This window comes from Rhipicephalus microplus, unplaced genomic scaffold (genome assembly GCF_043290135.1).
Source record: "Rhipicephalus microplus isolate Deutch F79 unplaced genomic scaffold, USDA_Rmic scaffold_360, whole genome shotgun sequence".
Lineage (NCBI taxonomy): Eukaryota > Metazoa > Arthropoda > Arachnida > Ixodida > Ixodidae > Rhipicephalus > Rhipicephalus microplus.
The window spans coordinates 75,001-92,500 of record NW_027464927.1 but is presented as its reverse complement, the minus strand read 5'-3'; the positions used below and the strand labels follow the sequence as shown (position 1 = coordinate 92,500).

At 63.7% G+C, this 17,500-nt stretch overlaps 1 non-coding gene across 1 annotated transcript; it reads right to left on the bottom strand.

Moving 5' to 3' along the window:
* Nucleotides 1-803: 803 nt before the first annotated feature.
* Nucleotides 804-2,618, bottom strand: LOC142793990 (small subunit ribosomal RNA). Its single transcript, XR_012891981.1, has one exon. It is a non-coding gene; the product is annotated as a small subunit ribosomal RNA (ribosomal RNA).
* Between the last annotated feature and the right edge of the window lie 14,882 nt (nt 2,619-17,500).

Genomic DNA, 17,500 nt, shown 5'->3' with positions numbered 1-17,500 from the left:
CCGCGATCTCGCACCGTGTTTCGTGTGGCGAATTCAAAAGCCGGCCGGCGCTGCTGCAACCATTACGGTCGGTACGCATACGCCGCGGAGGGCGGGACGGTCATCGGAGCGTGCGGTTCCTCCATCGAGTACTGCGCACCTCGGCCGTCGCATCGCCGTGCCATGACCGGCCGCGCGTCAACGCGAACCGGTGCCAGCGAGATCCCTCGCCTGCAAGAACCGACCGGCAGCCTCCGTCACCCGAGGACGCGGAGGCGCTTGCCGCGGACGGCGGGACGGTATGCACTGGTGCACAGCGGACCCGTCACATCGCCAGTTCCTTGACCGACCGCCGACGCTTGTGCCGTTCCTCTCGTACTTGGCAGTCGCCGCGCGATTGTCGGGTCTCGTTCTTGCACGCTCGAACGGTCGGGAGGGCACTCGGCTGGCGTTTCGGGAACGCGCAGCCTCGCCTTCTACCGACGTAACCACGACTCGCCGTTCGCGCTCCGCCGCTCCTGTTTACAGTACTAGGCGGTCCCGCAGCGGTCGGGTCGCGCATTTCGAGCGCTTCGAGCCACGGTGCAGTGGCGGGTCGAAAGCCGACCTATGAGTGCGTTGCGCCGTTTGTACCCGCGTCCGCCACCTGGCCGACCGTCCAAGGTCGCGGTGTTGGCGTCCGCTGGGCGCAACAATTTGTCACGGGGTGCCGCTCCACATTCAGGCAGCCCCGTGGGGAAAAGCCGACCCCGCGTCCAAACGGGGTCAGCGGCAGAAAGTGTCGGGCGCAGACGCAGCTGAGGCGCTCACCCTTCACAATCCGTTAATGATCCTTCCGCAGGTTCACCTACGGAAACCTTGTTACGACTTTTACTTCCTCTAAATGATCAAGTTTGGTCATCTTTCCAACAGACCGGCGCAACCGAAAGGCCGCGCCGGACATCGGTCCGAAGACCTCACTAAATCATTCAATCGGTAGTAGCGACGGGCGGTGTGTACAAAGGGCAGGGACGTAATCAACGCGAGCTTATGACTCGCGCTTACTGGGAATTCCTCGTTCAAGGGGAACAATTGCAAGCCCCTATCCCAATCACGAAAGAAGTTCCACGGGTTACCCAGTCTTTTCAGACAGGGATAAAGACACGCTGCTTCCTTCAGTGTAGCGCGCGTGCGGCCCCGGACATCTAAGGGCATCACAGACCTGTTATTGCTCTGTTTCGTGCGGCTAGGAGCCGCTTGTCCCTCTAAGAAGGTTGTAAGGTGCTGGGAACCCCGCACCTATTTAATAGGCTAGAGTCTCGTTCGTTATCGGAATTAACCAGACAAATCGCTCCACCAACTAAGAACGGCCATGCACCACCATCCACCGAATCAAGAAAGAGCTCTCAATCTGTCAATCCTCCCAGTGTCCGGGCCGGGTAAGTTTTCCCGTGTTGAGTCAAATTAAGCCGCAGGCTCCACTCCTGGTGGTGCCCTTCCGTCAATTCCTTTAAGTTTCAGCTTTGCAACCATACTTCCCCCGGAACCCAAATACTTTGGTTTCCCGGAAGCTGCCCGCCGAGTCATTTGAGTAACTCAGGCGGATCGCTGGTTGGCATCGTTTATGGTCAGAACTAGGGCGGTATCTGATCGCCTTCGAACCTCTGACTTTCGTTCTTGATCAATGAAAACATTCTTGGCAAATGCTTTCGCAGTAGTTCGTCTTGCGACGGTCCAAGAATTTCACCTCTAGCGCCGCAATACGAATGCCCCCGTCCGTCCCTCTTAATCATTACCTCGTATTCCAAAAACCAACAGAACAGAAACGAGGTCTTGTTCTATTATTCCATGCAAGTTTATTCAGGCGACTCGCCTGCGTTGAGCACTCTAATTTTTTCAAAGTAAAAGCACCGGCCATCTCGAGGCACACAATGAAGTGCACCAAGAAAGAACCGGCATGATGTTCAGTCCGAGCCGTCGCATCGGGTAGATGCACTACTCGTCTGGAACTGAGATCCAACTACGAGCTTTTTAACCGCAGCAGCTTTAGTATACGCTATTGGAGCTGGAATTACCGCGGCTGCTGGCACCAGACTTGCCCTCCAATTGATCCTCGTTAAAGGATTTAGAGTGTACTCATTTCAATTACGGGGCCTCAAAAGAGTCCCGTATTGTTATTTTTCGTCACTACCTCCCCGTGCCGGGAGTGGGTAATTTGCGCGCCTGCTGCCTTCCTTGGATGTGGTAGCCGTTTCTCAGGCTCCCTCTCCGGAATCGAACCCTGATTCTCCGTTACCCGTAACAACCATGGTAAGCAAGTAACCTACCATCGAAAGTTGATAAGGCAGACACTTGAAAGAAACGTCGCCGGCTCGTGGCCATGCGATCAGCACAAAGTTATCCAGAGTCACCACACAATACGGGCCGAAACCCGATCGATCTTGGTCTAATAAAAGCACCCGTTACCCAAAGGGCTCCAGGCTCACTGCATGTATTAGCTCTAGAATTGCCACAGTTATCCAAGTAGGAAGAAACGATCTAAGGAACCATAACTGATTTAATGAGCCATTCGCGGTTTCGCCTTATTTCGGCATGTACTTAGACATGCATGGCTTAATCTTTGAGACAAGCATATGATTACTGGCAGGATCAACCAGGTAATCGTTCGACTGCGCGTCCGTCCTCGCCTTCGGCGGGCCGGACGCAGTCTGTGTGCGGCGGAGGCCACCTTCAGGCGCCCCAACACGCTTATTTTGCACTCCGAGATGACGGCGTTCGAGCTCGCTACGGCACAACCTTCCCGAAAGACGAGTGGGAGCCGTGCGGCAAGAAGCACGTTCATGCTCGCTCTTTTTCGTTGCATCGACTCGGTCGCGCCGTGCGGGTTGCCCAAGCCCGCTGCACTGTCGGTGGACCGGCCGGAACTAGCAACGGAGCCGAGACTGCAAAGCCGCCAGACGACGGGTCACGCCCGCGTCTTCGGCGCTTTCGCATCTGAATCGCCCGAGGACGACACGGAACACACCTCGATATCGTGGTAAAACGGCACCGTCCGACAACCAGCCCCTAACGCATCAAGCGGATGAGGCTGCAGACGACTGCCGTGGATTCCCCTGGAGCAGACCCGAGGACACGCTTGACGAGGCCGAAGCCCGCCGCATATCAGACACCCGGTCGCTTTCGCGTACGCCGCTCACGAGAACCCCCACATAATAGCAGCGATAAGTACCCAGACCTCCTTGGGCACTAATACGAGCGTACTCGAGAAAATTTCACCGCGGGTGTGCCCCGAAACGTGTGGCACGTTGAGCGTGCCACAAGTCTACGTCGCTCTCAAACCCGCCGAGGTCGTAGAATTTGCGACCCTACTCACGAAATTCCCACCGAGGATACGGCCGCAAACGTACCGCACCTTGGGTAGGCCACGAGTTTGTGCAACACTACGCTGACGGCACAGCACCGAGGTCGTGCGCGCACGCACGGGAAAATTCCGCCGCGGTTTCTGCCGAAAACGTGAGGCACCACGACTCTCCGCAAGTTCGCGTCGACTGCGAAAGACCGAAGTCGTGAACGACGTGTCCGCTACTCGCCGCCGACACGCTGGACACCAAACGTACAACGACTCGACGGCGTCGTAGAGGCCCACGACGCGGTTTTCCTTAACGACGTCTCGGCGTGGCACCGACAGGTTAGAACGGCCGACCAACGTTCCCTGTCCGCCGTTCGGCTCAGTCGAAGGGCTCGGCGACTTCGGCAACGCTGCGAAGCCGCACGGTGACGCACGCCATGTCCCCATTTTTTTTTTTTTTTTCTTTCTGCGTCTGCCGGGGTGCCCCTATAATAGCAGCGATAAGCACCCAGACCGCCGTGGGTCGCTCGCCCCGGCTGACGTGGTTTTTCGTACTCCTGCGGCGGTCGCCGTCAAGCACGTCCAAATACGCTACTTTCGTGGGCGCATTCACGCTCTTTCGCTTCGCCGGAGTGCCAGCACTCACTCTGCCAAAAACGGCGAACATCCGAGCGGCGGTTCCCACTTTTGCGTCGGCGTCGCAAACCCCGCCCCGGCAGACGAGGTTTGCCGTACTCGTGCGACGGTGGCCGGCGGGCACGTCGAAAGACGCCGATATCGTGCGCGAATTGGCGCACCTTGGCTTCACCGGAGTGCCGCCACTGACTCCTCCAAAAACGGCGAAGATCCGAGCGGCGCTTCCCACTTTCGCATCGGCGTCCCGAACTCCGCCCCGGCTGACGCGGTTTACCGTACTCGTGCGACGGTCGCCGGCGAGCACGTGGAAAGACGCCGATATCGTGCCCGAATCGGCTCCGTTCGGCTTCGCCGGAGTGCCAGCACTGGCTCGGCGAAAGACGACGAACATCCGAGCGACGGTTCTCACTATTGCGTACGCGTCGCAAACCCCGCCCCGGCAGACGCACTTTGCCGTACTCGTGCGACGGTCGCCGGCGAGCACGTAGAAAGACGCCGATATCGTGCCGGAATCGGCCCCGTTTGGCTTCGCCGGAGTGCCAGCACTCACTCGGCCACAAACGGCGAACATCCGAGCGGCGGTTCCCACTTAGCCGTCGGCGTCCCGAACTCCGCCCCGGCAGACGCGGTTGCCGAGCTCGTGCGACTAGCGACCGCGAAGCCGTCTCGCGACGCCGCTTTCGTGCGCGGCTCCCACTGCGACCTGGGTCACCCGAGGTCGACGAGCAAGAAAGAATGTCGAAAAAAAATTTTTTTTTTTTTTGCGTCTGCCGGGGTGCCCCTATAATAGCAGCGATAAGCACCCAGACCGCCATGGGTCGCTCGCCCCGGCTGACGTGGTTTTTCGTTTTCCTGCGGTGGTCGTCGTCAAGCACGTCCAAACACGCCACTTTCGTGGGCGCATTCGCGCTCTTTCGCTTCGCCGGAGTGCCAGCACTCACTCTGCCAAAAACGGCGAACATCCTAGTGGCGGTTCCCACTTTTGCGTCGGCGTCGCCAACCCCGCCCCGGCATACGCGGTTTGCCGTACTCGTGCGGCGGTGGCCGGCGGGCACGTCGAAAGACACCGATATCGTGCGCGAGTCGATGCTTCTTGGTCTCGCAGGAGGGCCGCCACTCACTCCTGCAAAAACGGCGAAGATCCGAGCGGCGCTTCCCACTTTTTCGTCGGCATCGCAAACCTCGCCCCGGCAGACGCGCTTTGCCGTACTCGTGCGACGGTCGCCGGCGAGCACGTCGAAATACGCCGATATCGTGCCCGAATCGGCCCCGTTTCGCTTCGCCGGAGTGCCAGCACTCACTCGGCCAAAAACGGCGAACATCCGAGCAGCGGTACCCACTTAGCCGTCGGCATCCCGAACTCCGCGCCGGCTGACGCGGTTGCCGAGCTCGTGCGACTAGTGACCGCGAACGCGTCTCGCGACGCCGCTTTCGTGCGCGGCTCCCATTGCGACCTGGGTTACCCGAGCTCGACCAGCAAAAAAGAAGGTCGAAAAAAAATTTTTTTTTTCTGCGTCTGCCGGGGTGCCCCTATAATAGCAGCGATAAGCACCCAGACCGCCGTGGGTCGCTCGCCCCGGCTGACGTGGTTTTTCGTACTCCTGCAGCGGTCGCCGTCAAGCACGTCCAAATACGCCACTTTCGTGGGCGCTTTCGCGCTCTTTCGCGTCGCCGGTGTGCCAGCACTCACTCTGCCAAAAACGGCGAACATCCTAGTGGCGGTTCCCACTTTTGCGTCGGCGTCGCCAACCCCGCCCCGGCATACGCGGTTTGCCGTACTCGTGCGGCGGTGGCCGGCGGGCACGTCGAAAGACACCGATATCGTGCGCGAGTCGATGCTTCTTGGTCTCGCAGGAGGGCCGCCACTCACTCCTGCAAAAACGGCGAAGATCCGAGCGGCGCTTCCCACTTTTTCGTCGGCATCGCAAACCTCGCCCCGGCAGACGCGCTTTGCCGTACTCGTGCGACGGTCGCCGGCGAGCACGTCGAAATACGCCGATATCGTGCCCGAATCGGCCCCGTTTCGCTTCGCCGGAGTGCCAGCACTCACTCGGCCAAAAACGGCGAACATCCGAGCAGCGGTACCCACTTAGCCGTCGGCATCCCGAACTCCGCGCCGGCTGACGCGGTTGCCGAGCTCGTGCGACTAGCGACCGCGAACGCGTCTCGCGACGCCGCTTTCGTGCGCGGCTCCCATTGCGACCTGGGTTACCCGAGCTCGACCAGCAAAAAAGAAGGTCGAAAAAAAATTTTTTTTTTCTGCGTCTGCCGGGGTGCCCCTATAATAGCAGCGATAAGCACCCAGACCGCCGTGGGTCGCTCGCCCCGGCTGACGTGGTTTTTCGTACTCCTGCAGCGGTCGCCGTCAAGCACGTCCAAATACGCCACTTTCGTGGGCGCTTTCGCGCTCTTTCGCGTCGCCGGTGTGCCAGCACTCACTCTGCCAAAAACGGCCAACATCCGAGCGGCGGTTCCCACTTTTGCGTCGGCGTCGTAAACCCCGCCCCGGCAGACGCGGTTTGCCCTACTCGTTCGACGGTCGCCGGCGAGCGCGTCGAAAGACGCCGATATCGTGCGCTAATTGGCGCTCCTTGGCTTCTCCGGAGTGCCGCCACTCACTCCTCCAAAAACGGCGAAGATCCGAGCGGCGTTCTCCACTTTCGCATCGGCGTCCCGAACTCCGCCCGGGCTGACGCGGTTTACCGTACTCGTGCGACGGTCGCCGCCGGGCACGTCGAAAGACGCCGATATCGTGCCGTAATCGGCCCCGTTTGGCTTCGCCCGAGTGCCAGCACTCACTCGGCCAAAAACGGCGAACATCCGAGCAGCGTTTCCCACTTTCGCATCGGCGTCCCGAAGCCCGCCCCGGCAGACGCGGTTTGCCCTACTCGAGCGACGGTCGCCGGCGATCACGTCGAAAGGCGCCGAATTCGTGCACGAATCGATGCTTCTTGGTCTCGCAGGAGGGCCGCCACTCACTCCTGCAAAAACGGCGAAGATCCGAGTTGCGCTTCCCACTTTTTCGTCGGCGTCCCGAACTACGCCCCGGCTGACGCGGTTTACCGTACTCGTGCGACGGTCGCCGGCGGGCACTTCAAAATACGCCGATTTCGTGGGCGCATTCACGCTGTTTCGCTTCCCCGGAGTGCCAACACTCACTCTGCCGAAAGCGGCGATCATCCGAGCGGCGGTTCCCACTTTTGCGTCGGCTTCGCAAACGGCGCCCCGGCAGACGCGCTCGTGCGACGTACTCGTGCGACGGTCGCCGGCGAGCACGTCGAAAGACGCCGATATCGTGCTCGAATCGACCCCGTTTCGCTTCGCCGGAGTGCTGCCAGTCACGGCGCAGAAAACGGCGAACAAGTGTTTTTTTTTTTTTTCCTAGAATTTGTGTTATAGAAGGCACATTTGATATCGGACGATAATTTTCAACTTTATCACGCGCACCGATTTTCGTGTAGAGGTTTGCAAGTTTATGGGAATTTCTCCACTTGGAATAATGCGATTTAGTAGTACTACGAGAACTTCATGGATGTACTCAAGGGTACGGGGCAAGTCAGTTACGTCAACACCTGCAGATTTTTTACACTTCAAACTGAAAATTGTTGGTTGTGAGTCCTCGTGTGATATTAAAGGCCGATTCGCTAACACATAGAACAAAGAAAGAAAGGAAGAAAAAACGCCCGCGCTCGCTCAAGAAACCTGGGTTCGCAACAAGTGGCAACAACAAGCAACCGAGCGAGTGCGCCAAAACCCGTGGCGGCCGAACAAACGCGAAGTCCCAACCGCGTCAGCCGGGGCGGCACGGGACAGGAAAAATCACTTCAGCCGGGGCGGCGGGGCACCGAATAAACCTCGTCACCTCGTCGCAGGATAAAAGAGGAAACAAAAAGTCTAAACAGCGTCTGCTGGAGCGAATGCGTAATAAAACAACAACAACAACAAAAAAAAAACACCCGCGCTCAAGAAGTCTGCAATCCTCACAAAAGGCGACTGTGACCGAGCAGCGTCAGCCGGGGCCGTGCGGAAACGGAAAAACCGCGACTACCGGGGCGTCGAGGCACCGAAAAATCCACTTCAGCCGCGGCGAAAAAAAAAAACAAAAAGAAAGACGGAGGGGGGGGGGGGAACCACGTCTGCCGGGGCGAAGGAAAAAAAAAACGCGTCTGCCGGGGCGAGCCCGGGTGCGGCACCACCGGGAAAACTGTGGCAAACAGACATGGCGATCGAGTGAGTGGGCCGCCAGCCAGGCTCAGCCAAAAAGTGCAAAGTCCGAACTGCGTCAGCCGGGGCGGCAAAAACCGCGTCAGCCGGGGCGGCGCAAAAAACCGCGTCTGCCGGGGCGGCACGAAACCGCGTCAGCCGGGGCGGGGCGAAAACTGCGTCAGCCGGGGCGAAAAGAAAAAAAAAACGCGTCTGCCGGGGCAAGCCCGGGTGCGGCACCACCGGGAAAACTGTGGCAAACAGACATGGCGATCGAGTGAGTGGGCCGCCAGCCAGGCACAGCCGAAAAGTGCAAAGTCCGAACCGTGTCAGCCGGGGCGACGCAAAAACCGCGTCAGCCGGGGCGGCGCGAAAACCGCGTCAGCCGGGGCGGCACGAAACCGCGTCAGCCGGGGCGGCGCGAAAACTGCGTCAGCCGGGGCGGCGCGAAAACCTCGTCAGCCGGGGCGAGCGAAAAGGGGGGGGGGGGGGGAACCACGTCTGCCGGGGCGAAAGAAAAAAAAAACGCGTCTGCCGGGGCGAGCCCGGGTGCGGCACCACCGGGAAGACTGTGGCAAACAGACATGGCGATCGAGTGAGTGGGCCGCCAGCCAGGCTCAGCCCAAAAAGTGCCAAGTCCGAACTGCGTCAGCCGGGGCGGCAAAAACCGCGTCAGCCGGGGCGGCGCGAAAACCGCGTCTGCCGGGGCGGCGCGAAAACTGCGTCAGCCGGGGCGAGCCCGGGTGCGGCACCACCGGGAAAACTGTGGCTAACAGACATGGCGATCGAGTGAGTGGGCCACCAGCCAGGCTCAGCCAAAAAGTGCCAAGTCCGAACTGCGTCAGCCGGGGCGGCAAAAACCGCGTCAGCCGGGGCGGCGCAAAAAAACCGCGTCTGCCGGGGCGGCACGAAACCGCGTCAGCCGGGGCGGCGCGAAAACTGCGTCAGCCGGGGCGAAAGAAAAAAAAAAACGCGTCTGCCGGGGCGAGCCCGGGTGCGGCACCACCGGGAAAACTGTGGCAAACAGACATGGCGATCGAGTGAGTGGGCCGCCAGCCAGGCACAGCCGAAAAGTGCTAAGTCCGAACTGCGTCTGCCGGGGCGGCACGAAACCGCGTCAGCCGGGGCGGCGCGAAAACCGCGTCTGCCGGGGCGGCACGAAACCGCGTCAGCCGGGGCGGCGCGAAAACTGCGTCAGCCGGGGCGAGCCCGGGTGCGGCACCACCGGGAAAACTGTGGCAAACAGACATGGCGATCGAGTGAGTGGGCCGCCAGCCAGGCACAGCCGAAAAGTGCTAAGTCCGAACTGCGTCTGCCGGGGCGGCACGAAACCGCGTCAGCCGGGGCGGCGCGAAAACCGCGTCTGCCGGGGCGGCACGAAACCGCGTCAGCCGGGGCGGCGCGAAAACTGCGTCAGCCGGGGCGAGCCCGGGTGCGGCACCACCGGGAAAACTGTGGCAAACAGACATGGCGATCGAGTGAGTGGGCCGCCAGCCAGGCACAGCCGAAAAGTGCTAAGTCCGAACTGCGTCAGCCGGGGCGGCAAAAACCGCGTCAGCCGGGGCGGCGCAAAAAACCGCGTCTGCCGGGGCGGCACGAAACCGCGTCAGCCGGGGCGGCGCGAAAACTGCGTCAGCCGGGGCGAAAGAAAAAAAAAAACGCGTCTGCCGGGGCGAGCCCGGGTGCGGCACCACCGGGAAAACTGTGGCAAACAGACATGGCGATCGAGTGAGTGGGCCGCCAGCCAGGCACAGCCGAAAAGTGCTAAGTCCGAACTGCGTCTGCCGGGGCGGCACGAAACCGCGTCAGCCGGGGCGGCGCGAAAACCGCGTCTGCCGGGGCGGCACGAAACCGCGTCAGCCGGGGCGGCGCGAAAACTGCGTCAGCCGGGGCGAGCCCGGGTGCGGCACCACCGGGAAAACTGTGGCAAACAGACATGGCGATCGAGTGAGTGGGCCGCCAGCCAGGCACAGCCGAAAAGTGCTAAGTCCGAACTGCGTCTGCCGGGGCGGCACGAAACCGCGTCAGCCGGGGCGGCGCGAAAACCGCGTCTGCCGGGGCGGCACGAAACCGCGTCAGCCGGGGCGGCGCGAAAACTGCGTCAGCCGGGGCGAGCCCGGGTGCGGCACCACCGGGAAAACTGTGGCAAACAGACATGGCGATCGAGTGAGTGGGCCGCCAGCCAGGCACAGCCGAAAAGTGCAAAGTCCGAACCGTGTCAGCCGGGGCGACGCAAAAACCGCGTCAGCCGGGGCGGCACGAAACCGCGTCAGCCGGGGCGGCGCGAAAACTGCGTCAGCCGGGGCGGCGCGAAAACCTCGTCAGCCGGGGCGAGCGAAAAGGGGGGGGGGGGAACCACGTCTGCCGGGGCGAAAGAAAAAAAAAACGCGTCTGCCGGGGCGAGCCCGGGTGCGGCACCACCGGGAAGACTGTGGCAAACAGACATGGCGATCGAGTGAGTGGGCCGCCAGCCAGGCTCAGCCCAAAAAGTGCCAAGTCCGAACTGCGTCAGCCGGGGCGGCAAAAACCGCGTCAGCCGGGGCGGCGCGAAAACCGCGTCTGCCGGGGCGGCGCGAAAACTGCGTCAGCCGGGGCGAGCCCGGGTGCGGCACCACCGGGAAAACTGTGGCTAACAGACATGGCGATCGAGTGAGTGGGCCACCAGCCAGGCTCAGCCAAAAAGTGCCAAGTCCGAACTGCGTCAGCCGGGGCGGCAAAAACCGCGTCAGCCGGGGCGGCGCAAAAAAACCGCGTCTGCCGGGGCGGCACGAAACCGCGTCAGCCGGGGCGGCGCGAAAACTGCGTCAGCCGGGGCGAAAGAAAAAAAAAACGCGTCTGCCGGGGCGAGCCCGGGTGCGGCACCACCGGGAAAACTGTGGCAAACAGACATGGCGATCGAGTGAGTGGGCCGCCAGCCAGGCACAGCCGAAAAGTGCTAAGTCCGAACTGCGTCTGCCGGGGCGGCACGAAACCGCGTCAGCCGGGGCGGCGCGAAAACCGCGTCTGCCGGGGCGGCACGAAACCGCGTCAGCCGGGGCGGCGCGAAAACTGCGTCAGCCGGGGCGAGCCCGGGTGCGGCACCACCGGGAAAACTGTGGCAAACAGACATGGCGATCGAGTGAGTGGGCCGCCAGCCAGGCACAGCCGAAAAGTGCTAAGTCCGAACTGCGTCTGCCGGGGCGGCACGAAACCGCGTCAGCCGGGGCGGCGCGAAAACCGCGTCTGCCGGGGCGGCACGAAACCGCGTCAGCCGGGGCGGCGCGAAAACTGCGTCAGCCGGGGCGAGCCCGGGTGCGGCACCACCGGGAAAACTGTGGCAAACAGACATGGCGATCGAGTGAGTGGGCCGCCAGCCAGGCACAGCCGAAAAGTGCTAAGTCCGAACTGCGTCAGCCGGGGCGGCAAAAACCGCGTCAGCCGGGGCGGCGCAAAAAACCGCGTCTGCCGGGGCGGCACGAAACCGCGTCAGCCGGGGCGGCGCGAAAACTGCGTCAGCCGGGGCGAAAGAAAAAAAAAAAACGCGTCTGCCGGGGCGAGCCCGGGTGCGGCACCACCGGGAAAACTGTGGCAAACAGACATGGCGATCGAGTGAGTGGGCCGCCAGCCAGGCACAGCCGAAAAGTGCTAAGTCCGAACTGCGTCTGCCGGGGCGGCACGAAACCGCGTCAGCCGGGGCGGCGCGAAAACCGCGTCTGCCGGGGCGGCACGAAACCGCGTCAGCCGGGGCGGCGCGAAAACTGCGTCAGCCGGGGCGAGCCCGGGTGCGGCACCACCGGGAAAACTGTGGCAAACAGACATGGCGATCGAGTGAGTGGGCCGCCAGCCAGGCACAGCCGAAAAGTGCTAAGTCCGAACTGCGTCTGCCGGGGCGGCACGAAACCGCGTCAGCCGGGGCGGCGCGAAAACCGCGTCTGCCGGGGCGGCACGAAACCGCGTCAGCCGGGGCGGCGCGAAAACTGCGTCAGCCGGGGCGAGCCCGGGTGCGGCACCACCGGGAAAACTGTGGCAAACAGACATGGCGATCGAGTGAGTGGGCCGCCAGCCAGGCACAGCCGAAAAGTGCTAAGTCCGAACTGCGTCTGCCGGGGCGGCACGAAACCGCGTCAGCCGGGGCGGCGCGAAAACCGCGTCTGCCGGGGCGGCACGAAACCGCGTCAGCCGGGGCGGCGCGAAAACTGCGTCAGCCGGGGCGAGCCCGGGTGCGGCACCACCGGGAAAACTGTGGCAAACAGACATGGCGATCGAGTGAGTGGGCCGCCAGCCAGGCACAGCCGAAAAGTGCTAAGTCCGAACTGCGTCAGCCGGGGCGGCAAAAACCGCGTCAGCCGGGGCGGCGCAAAAACCGCGTCTGCCGGGGCGAAATAAAAAAAAAACAAAGAAAAAAGCCCGCGCTTAATCAAAAGAAAACAAAGAAAAAAGCTTGCGCTTAATCAAAAGAAAACAAACAAAAAAAGTTCGCGCTTAAGCCTGGCGGTGGAACCACCGGGGCAAACAGACCTGGCGATCGAGTGAGTGGGCCGCCAGCCGGGGTGAGCCAAAAAGTGCAAAGTCCGAACCGCGTCAGCCGGGGCGACGCAAAAACCGCGTCAGCCGGGGCGGCACGAAACCGCGTCAGCCGGGGCGGCGCGAAAACTGCGTCAGCCGGGGCGGCGCGAAAACCTCGTCAGCCGGGGCGAGCGAAAAGGGGGGGGGGGGAACCACGTCTGCCGGGGCGAAAGAAAAAAAAAACGCGTCTGCCGGGGCGAGCCCGGGTGCGGCACCACCGGGAAGACTGTGGCAAACAGACATGGCGATCGAGTGAGTGGGCCGCCAGCCAGGCTCAGCCCAAAAAGTGCCAAGTCCGAACTGCGTCAGCCGGGGCGGCAAAAACCGCGTCAGCCGGGGCGGCGCGAAAACCGCGTCTGCCGGGGCGGCGCGAAAACTGCGTCAGCCGGGGCGAGCCCGGGTGCGGCACCACCGGGAAAACTGTGGCTAACAGACATGGCGATCGAGTGAGTGGGCCACCAGCCAGGCTCAGCCAAAAAGTGCCAAGTCCGAACTGCGTCAGCCGGGGCGGCAAAAACCGCGTCAGCCGGGGCGGCGCAAAAAAACCGCGTCTGCCGGGGCGGCACGAAACCGCGTCAGCCGGGGCGGCGCGAAAACTGCGTCAGCCGGGGCGAAAGAAAAAAAAAACGCGTCTGCCGGGGCGAGCCCGGGTGCGGCACCACCGGGAAAACTGTGGCAAACAGACATGGCGATCGAGTGAGTGGGCCGCCAGCCAGGCACAGCCGAAAAGTGCTAAGTCCGAACTGCGTCTGCCGGGGCGGCACGAAACCGCGTCAGCCGGGGCGGCGCGAAAACCGCGTCTGCCGGGGCGGCACGAAACCGCGTCAGCCGGGGCGGCGCGAAAACTGCGTCAGCCGGGGCGAGCCCGGGTGCGGCACCACCGGGAAAACTGTGGCAAACAGACATGGCGATCGAGTGAGTGGGCCGCCAGCCAGGCACAGCCGAAAAGTGCTAAGTCCGAACTGCGTCTGCCGGGGCGGCACGAAACCGCGTCAGCCGGGGCGGCGCGAAAACCGCGTCTGCCGGGGCGGCACGAAACCGCGTCAGCCGGGGCGGCGCGAAAACTGCGTCAGCCGGGGCGAGCCCGGGTGCGGCACCACCGGGAAAACTGTGGCAAACAGACATGGCGATCGAGTGAGTGGGCCGCCAGCCAGGCACAGCCGAAAAGTGCTAAGTCCGAACTGCGTCAGCCGGGGCGGCAAAAACCGCGTCAGCCGGGGCGGCGCAAAAAACCGCGTCTGCCGGGGCGGCACGAAACCGCGTCAGCCGGGGCGGCGCGAAAACTGCGTCAGCCGGGGCGAAAGAAAAAAAAAAACGCGTCTGCCGGGGCGAGCCCGGGTGCGGCACCACCGGGAAAACTGTGGCAAACAGACATGGCGATCGAGTGAGTGGGCCGCCAGCCAGGCACAGCCGAAAAGTGCTAAGTCCGAACTGCGTCTGCCGGGGCGGCACGAAACCGCGTCAGCCGGGGCGGCGCGAAAACCGCGTCTGCCGGGGCGGCACGAAACCGCGTCAGCCGGGGCGGCGCGAAAACTGCGTCAGCCGGGGCGAGCCCGGGTGCGGCACCACCGGGAAAACTGTGGCAAACAGACATGGCGATCGAGTGAGTGGGCCGCCAGCCAGGCACAGCCGAAAAGTGCTAAGTCCGAACTGCGTCTGCCGGGGCGGCACGAAACCGCGTCAGCCGGGGCGGCGCGAAAACCGCGTCTGCCGGGGCGGCACGAAACCGCGTCAGCCGGGGCGGCGCGAAAACTGCGTCAGCCGGGGCGAGCCCGGGTGCGGCACCACCGGGAAAACTGTGGCAAACAGACATGGCGATCGAGTGAGTGGGCCGCCAGCCAGGCACAGCCGAAAAGTGCAAAGTCCGAACCGTGTCAGCCGGGGCGACGCAAAAACCGCGTCAGCCGGGGCGGCGCGAAAACCGCGTCAGCCGGGGCGGCACGAAACCGCGTCAGCCGGGGCGGCGCGAAAACTGCGTCAGCCGGGGCGGCGCGAAAACCTCGTCAGCCGGGGCGAGCGAAAAGGGGGGGGGGGAACCACGTCTGCCGGGGCGAAAGAAAAAAAAAACGCGTCTGCCGGGGCGAGCCCGGGTGCGGCACCACCGGGAAGACTGTGGCAAACAGACATGGCGATCGAGTGAGTGGGCCGCCAGCCAGGCTCAGCCCAAAAAGTGCCAAGTCCGAACTGCGTCAGCCGGGGCGGCAAAAACCGCGTCAGCCGGGGCGGCGCAAAAAAACCGCGTCTGCCGGGGCGGCACGAAACCGCGTCAGCCGGGGCGGCGCGAAAACTGCGTCAGCCGGGGCGAAAGAAAAAAAAAACGCGTCTGCCGGGGCGAGCCCGGGTGCGGCACCACCGGGAAAACTGTGGCAAACAGACATGGCGATCGAGTGAGTGGGCCGCCAGCCAGGCACAGCCGAAAAGTGCTAAGTCCGAACTGCGTCTGCCGGGGCGGCACGAAACCGCGTCAGCCGGGGCGGCGCGAAAACCGCGTCTGCCGGGGCGGCACGAAACCGCGTCAGCCGGGGCGGCGCGAAAACTGCGTCAGCCGGGGCGAGCCCGGGTGCGGCACCACCGGGAAAACTGTGGCAAACAGACATGGCGATCGAGTGAGTGGGCCGCCAGCCAGGCACAGCCGAAAAGTGCTAAGTCCGAACTGCGTCTGCCGGGGCGGCACGAAACCGCGTCAGCCGGGGCGGCGCGAAAACCGCGTCTGCCGGGGCGGCACGAAACCGCGTCAGCCGGGGCGGCGCGAAAACTGCGTCAGCCGGGGCGAGCCCGGGTGCGGCACCACCGGGAAAACTGTGGCAAACAGACATGGCGATCGAGTGAGTGGGCCGCCAGCCAGGCACAGCCGAAAAGTGCTAAGTCCGAACTGCGTCAGCCGGGGCGGCAAAAACCGCGTCAGCCGGGGCGGCGCAAAAAACCGCGTCTGCCGGGGCGGCACGAAACCGCGTCAGCCGGGGCGGCGCGAAAACTGCGTCAGCCGGGGCGAAAGAAAAAAAAAAAACGCGTCTGCCGGGGCGAGCCCGGGTGCGGCACCACCGGGAAAACTGTGGCAAACAGACATGGCGATCGAGTGAGTGGGCCGCCAGCCAGGCACAGCCGAAAAGTGCTAAGTCCGAACTGCGTCTGCCGGGGCGGCACGAAACCGCGTCAGCCGGGGCGGCGCGAAAACCGCGTCTGCCGGGGCGGCACGAAACCGCGTCAGCCGGGGTGGCGCGAAAACTGCGTCAGCCGGGGCGAGCCCGGGTGCGGCACCACCGGGAAAACTGTGGCAAACAGACATGGCGATCGAGTGAGTGGGCCGCCAGCCAGGCACAGCCGAAAAGTGCTAAGTCCGAACTGCGTCTGCCGGGGCGGCACGAAACCGCGTCAGCCGGGGCGGCGCGAAAACCGCGTCTGCCGGGGCGGCACGAAACCGCGTCAGCCGGGGCGGCGCGAAAACTGCGTCAGCCGGGGCGAGCCCGGGTGCGGCACCACCGGGAAAACTGTGGCAAACAGACATGGCGATCGAGTGAGTGGGCCGCCAGCCAGGCACAGCCGAAAAGTGCAAAGTCCGAACCGTGTCAGCCGGGGCGACGCAAAAACCGCGTCAGCCGGGGCGGCGCGAAAACCGCGTCAGCCGGGGCGGCACGAAACCGCGTCAGCCGGGGCGGCGCGAAAACTGCGTCAGCCGGGGCGGCGCGAAAACCTCGTCAGCCGGGGCGAGCGAAAAGGGGGGGGGGGGAACCACGTCTGCCGGGGCGAAAGAAAAAAAAAACGCGTCTGCCGGGGCGAGCCCGGGTGCGGCACCACCGGGAAGACTGTGGCAAACAGACATGGCGATCGAGTGAGTGGGCCGCCAGCCAGGCTCAGCCCAAAAAGTGCCAAGTCCGAACTGCGTCAGCCGGGGCGGCAAAAACCGCGTCAGCCGGGGCGGCGCGAAAACCGCGTCTGCCGGGGCGGCGCGAAAACTGCGTCAGCCGGGGCGAGCCCGGGTGCGGCACCACCGGGAAAACTGTGGCTAACAGACATGGCGATCGAGTGAGTGGGCCACCAGCCAGGCTCAGCCAAAAAGTGCCAAGTCCGAACTGCGTCAGCCGGGGCGGCAAAAACCGCGTCAGCCGGGGCGGCGCAAAAAAACCGCGTCTGCCGGGGCGGCACGAAACCGCGTCAGCCGGGGCGGCGCGAAAACTGCGTCAGCCGGGGCGAAAGAAAAAAAAAAACGCGTCTGCCGGGGCGAGCCCGGGTGCGGCACCACCGGGAAAACTGTGGCAAACAGACATGGCGATCGAGTGAGTGGGCCGCCAGCCAGGCACAGCCGAAAAGTGCTAAGTCCGAACTGCGTCTGCCGGGGCGGCACGAAACCGCGTCAGCCGGGGCGGCGCGAAAACCGCGTCTGCCGGGGCGGCACGAAACCGCGTCAGCCGGGGCGGCGCGAAAACTGCGTCAGCCGGGGCGAGCCCGGGTGCGGCACCACCGGGAAAACTGTGGCAAACAGACATGGCGATTGAGTGAGTGGGCCGCCAGCCAGGCACAGCCGAAAAGTGCTAAGTCCGAACTGCGTCTGCCGGGGCGGCACGAAACCGCGTCAGCCGGGGCGGCGCGAAAACCGCGTCTGCCGGGGCGGCACGAAACCGCGTCAGCCGGGGCGGCGCGAAAACTGCGTCAGCCGGGGCGAGCCCGGGTGCGGCACCACCGGGAAAACTGTGGCAAACAGACATGGCGATCGAGTGAGTGGGCCGCCAGCCAGGCACAGCCGAAAAGTGCTAAGTCCGAACTGCGTCAGCCGGGGCGGCAAAAACCGCGTCAGCCGGGGCGGCGCAAAAA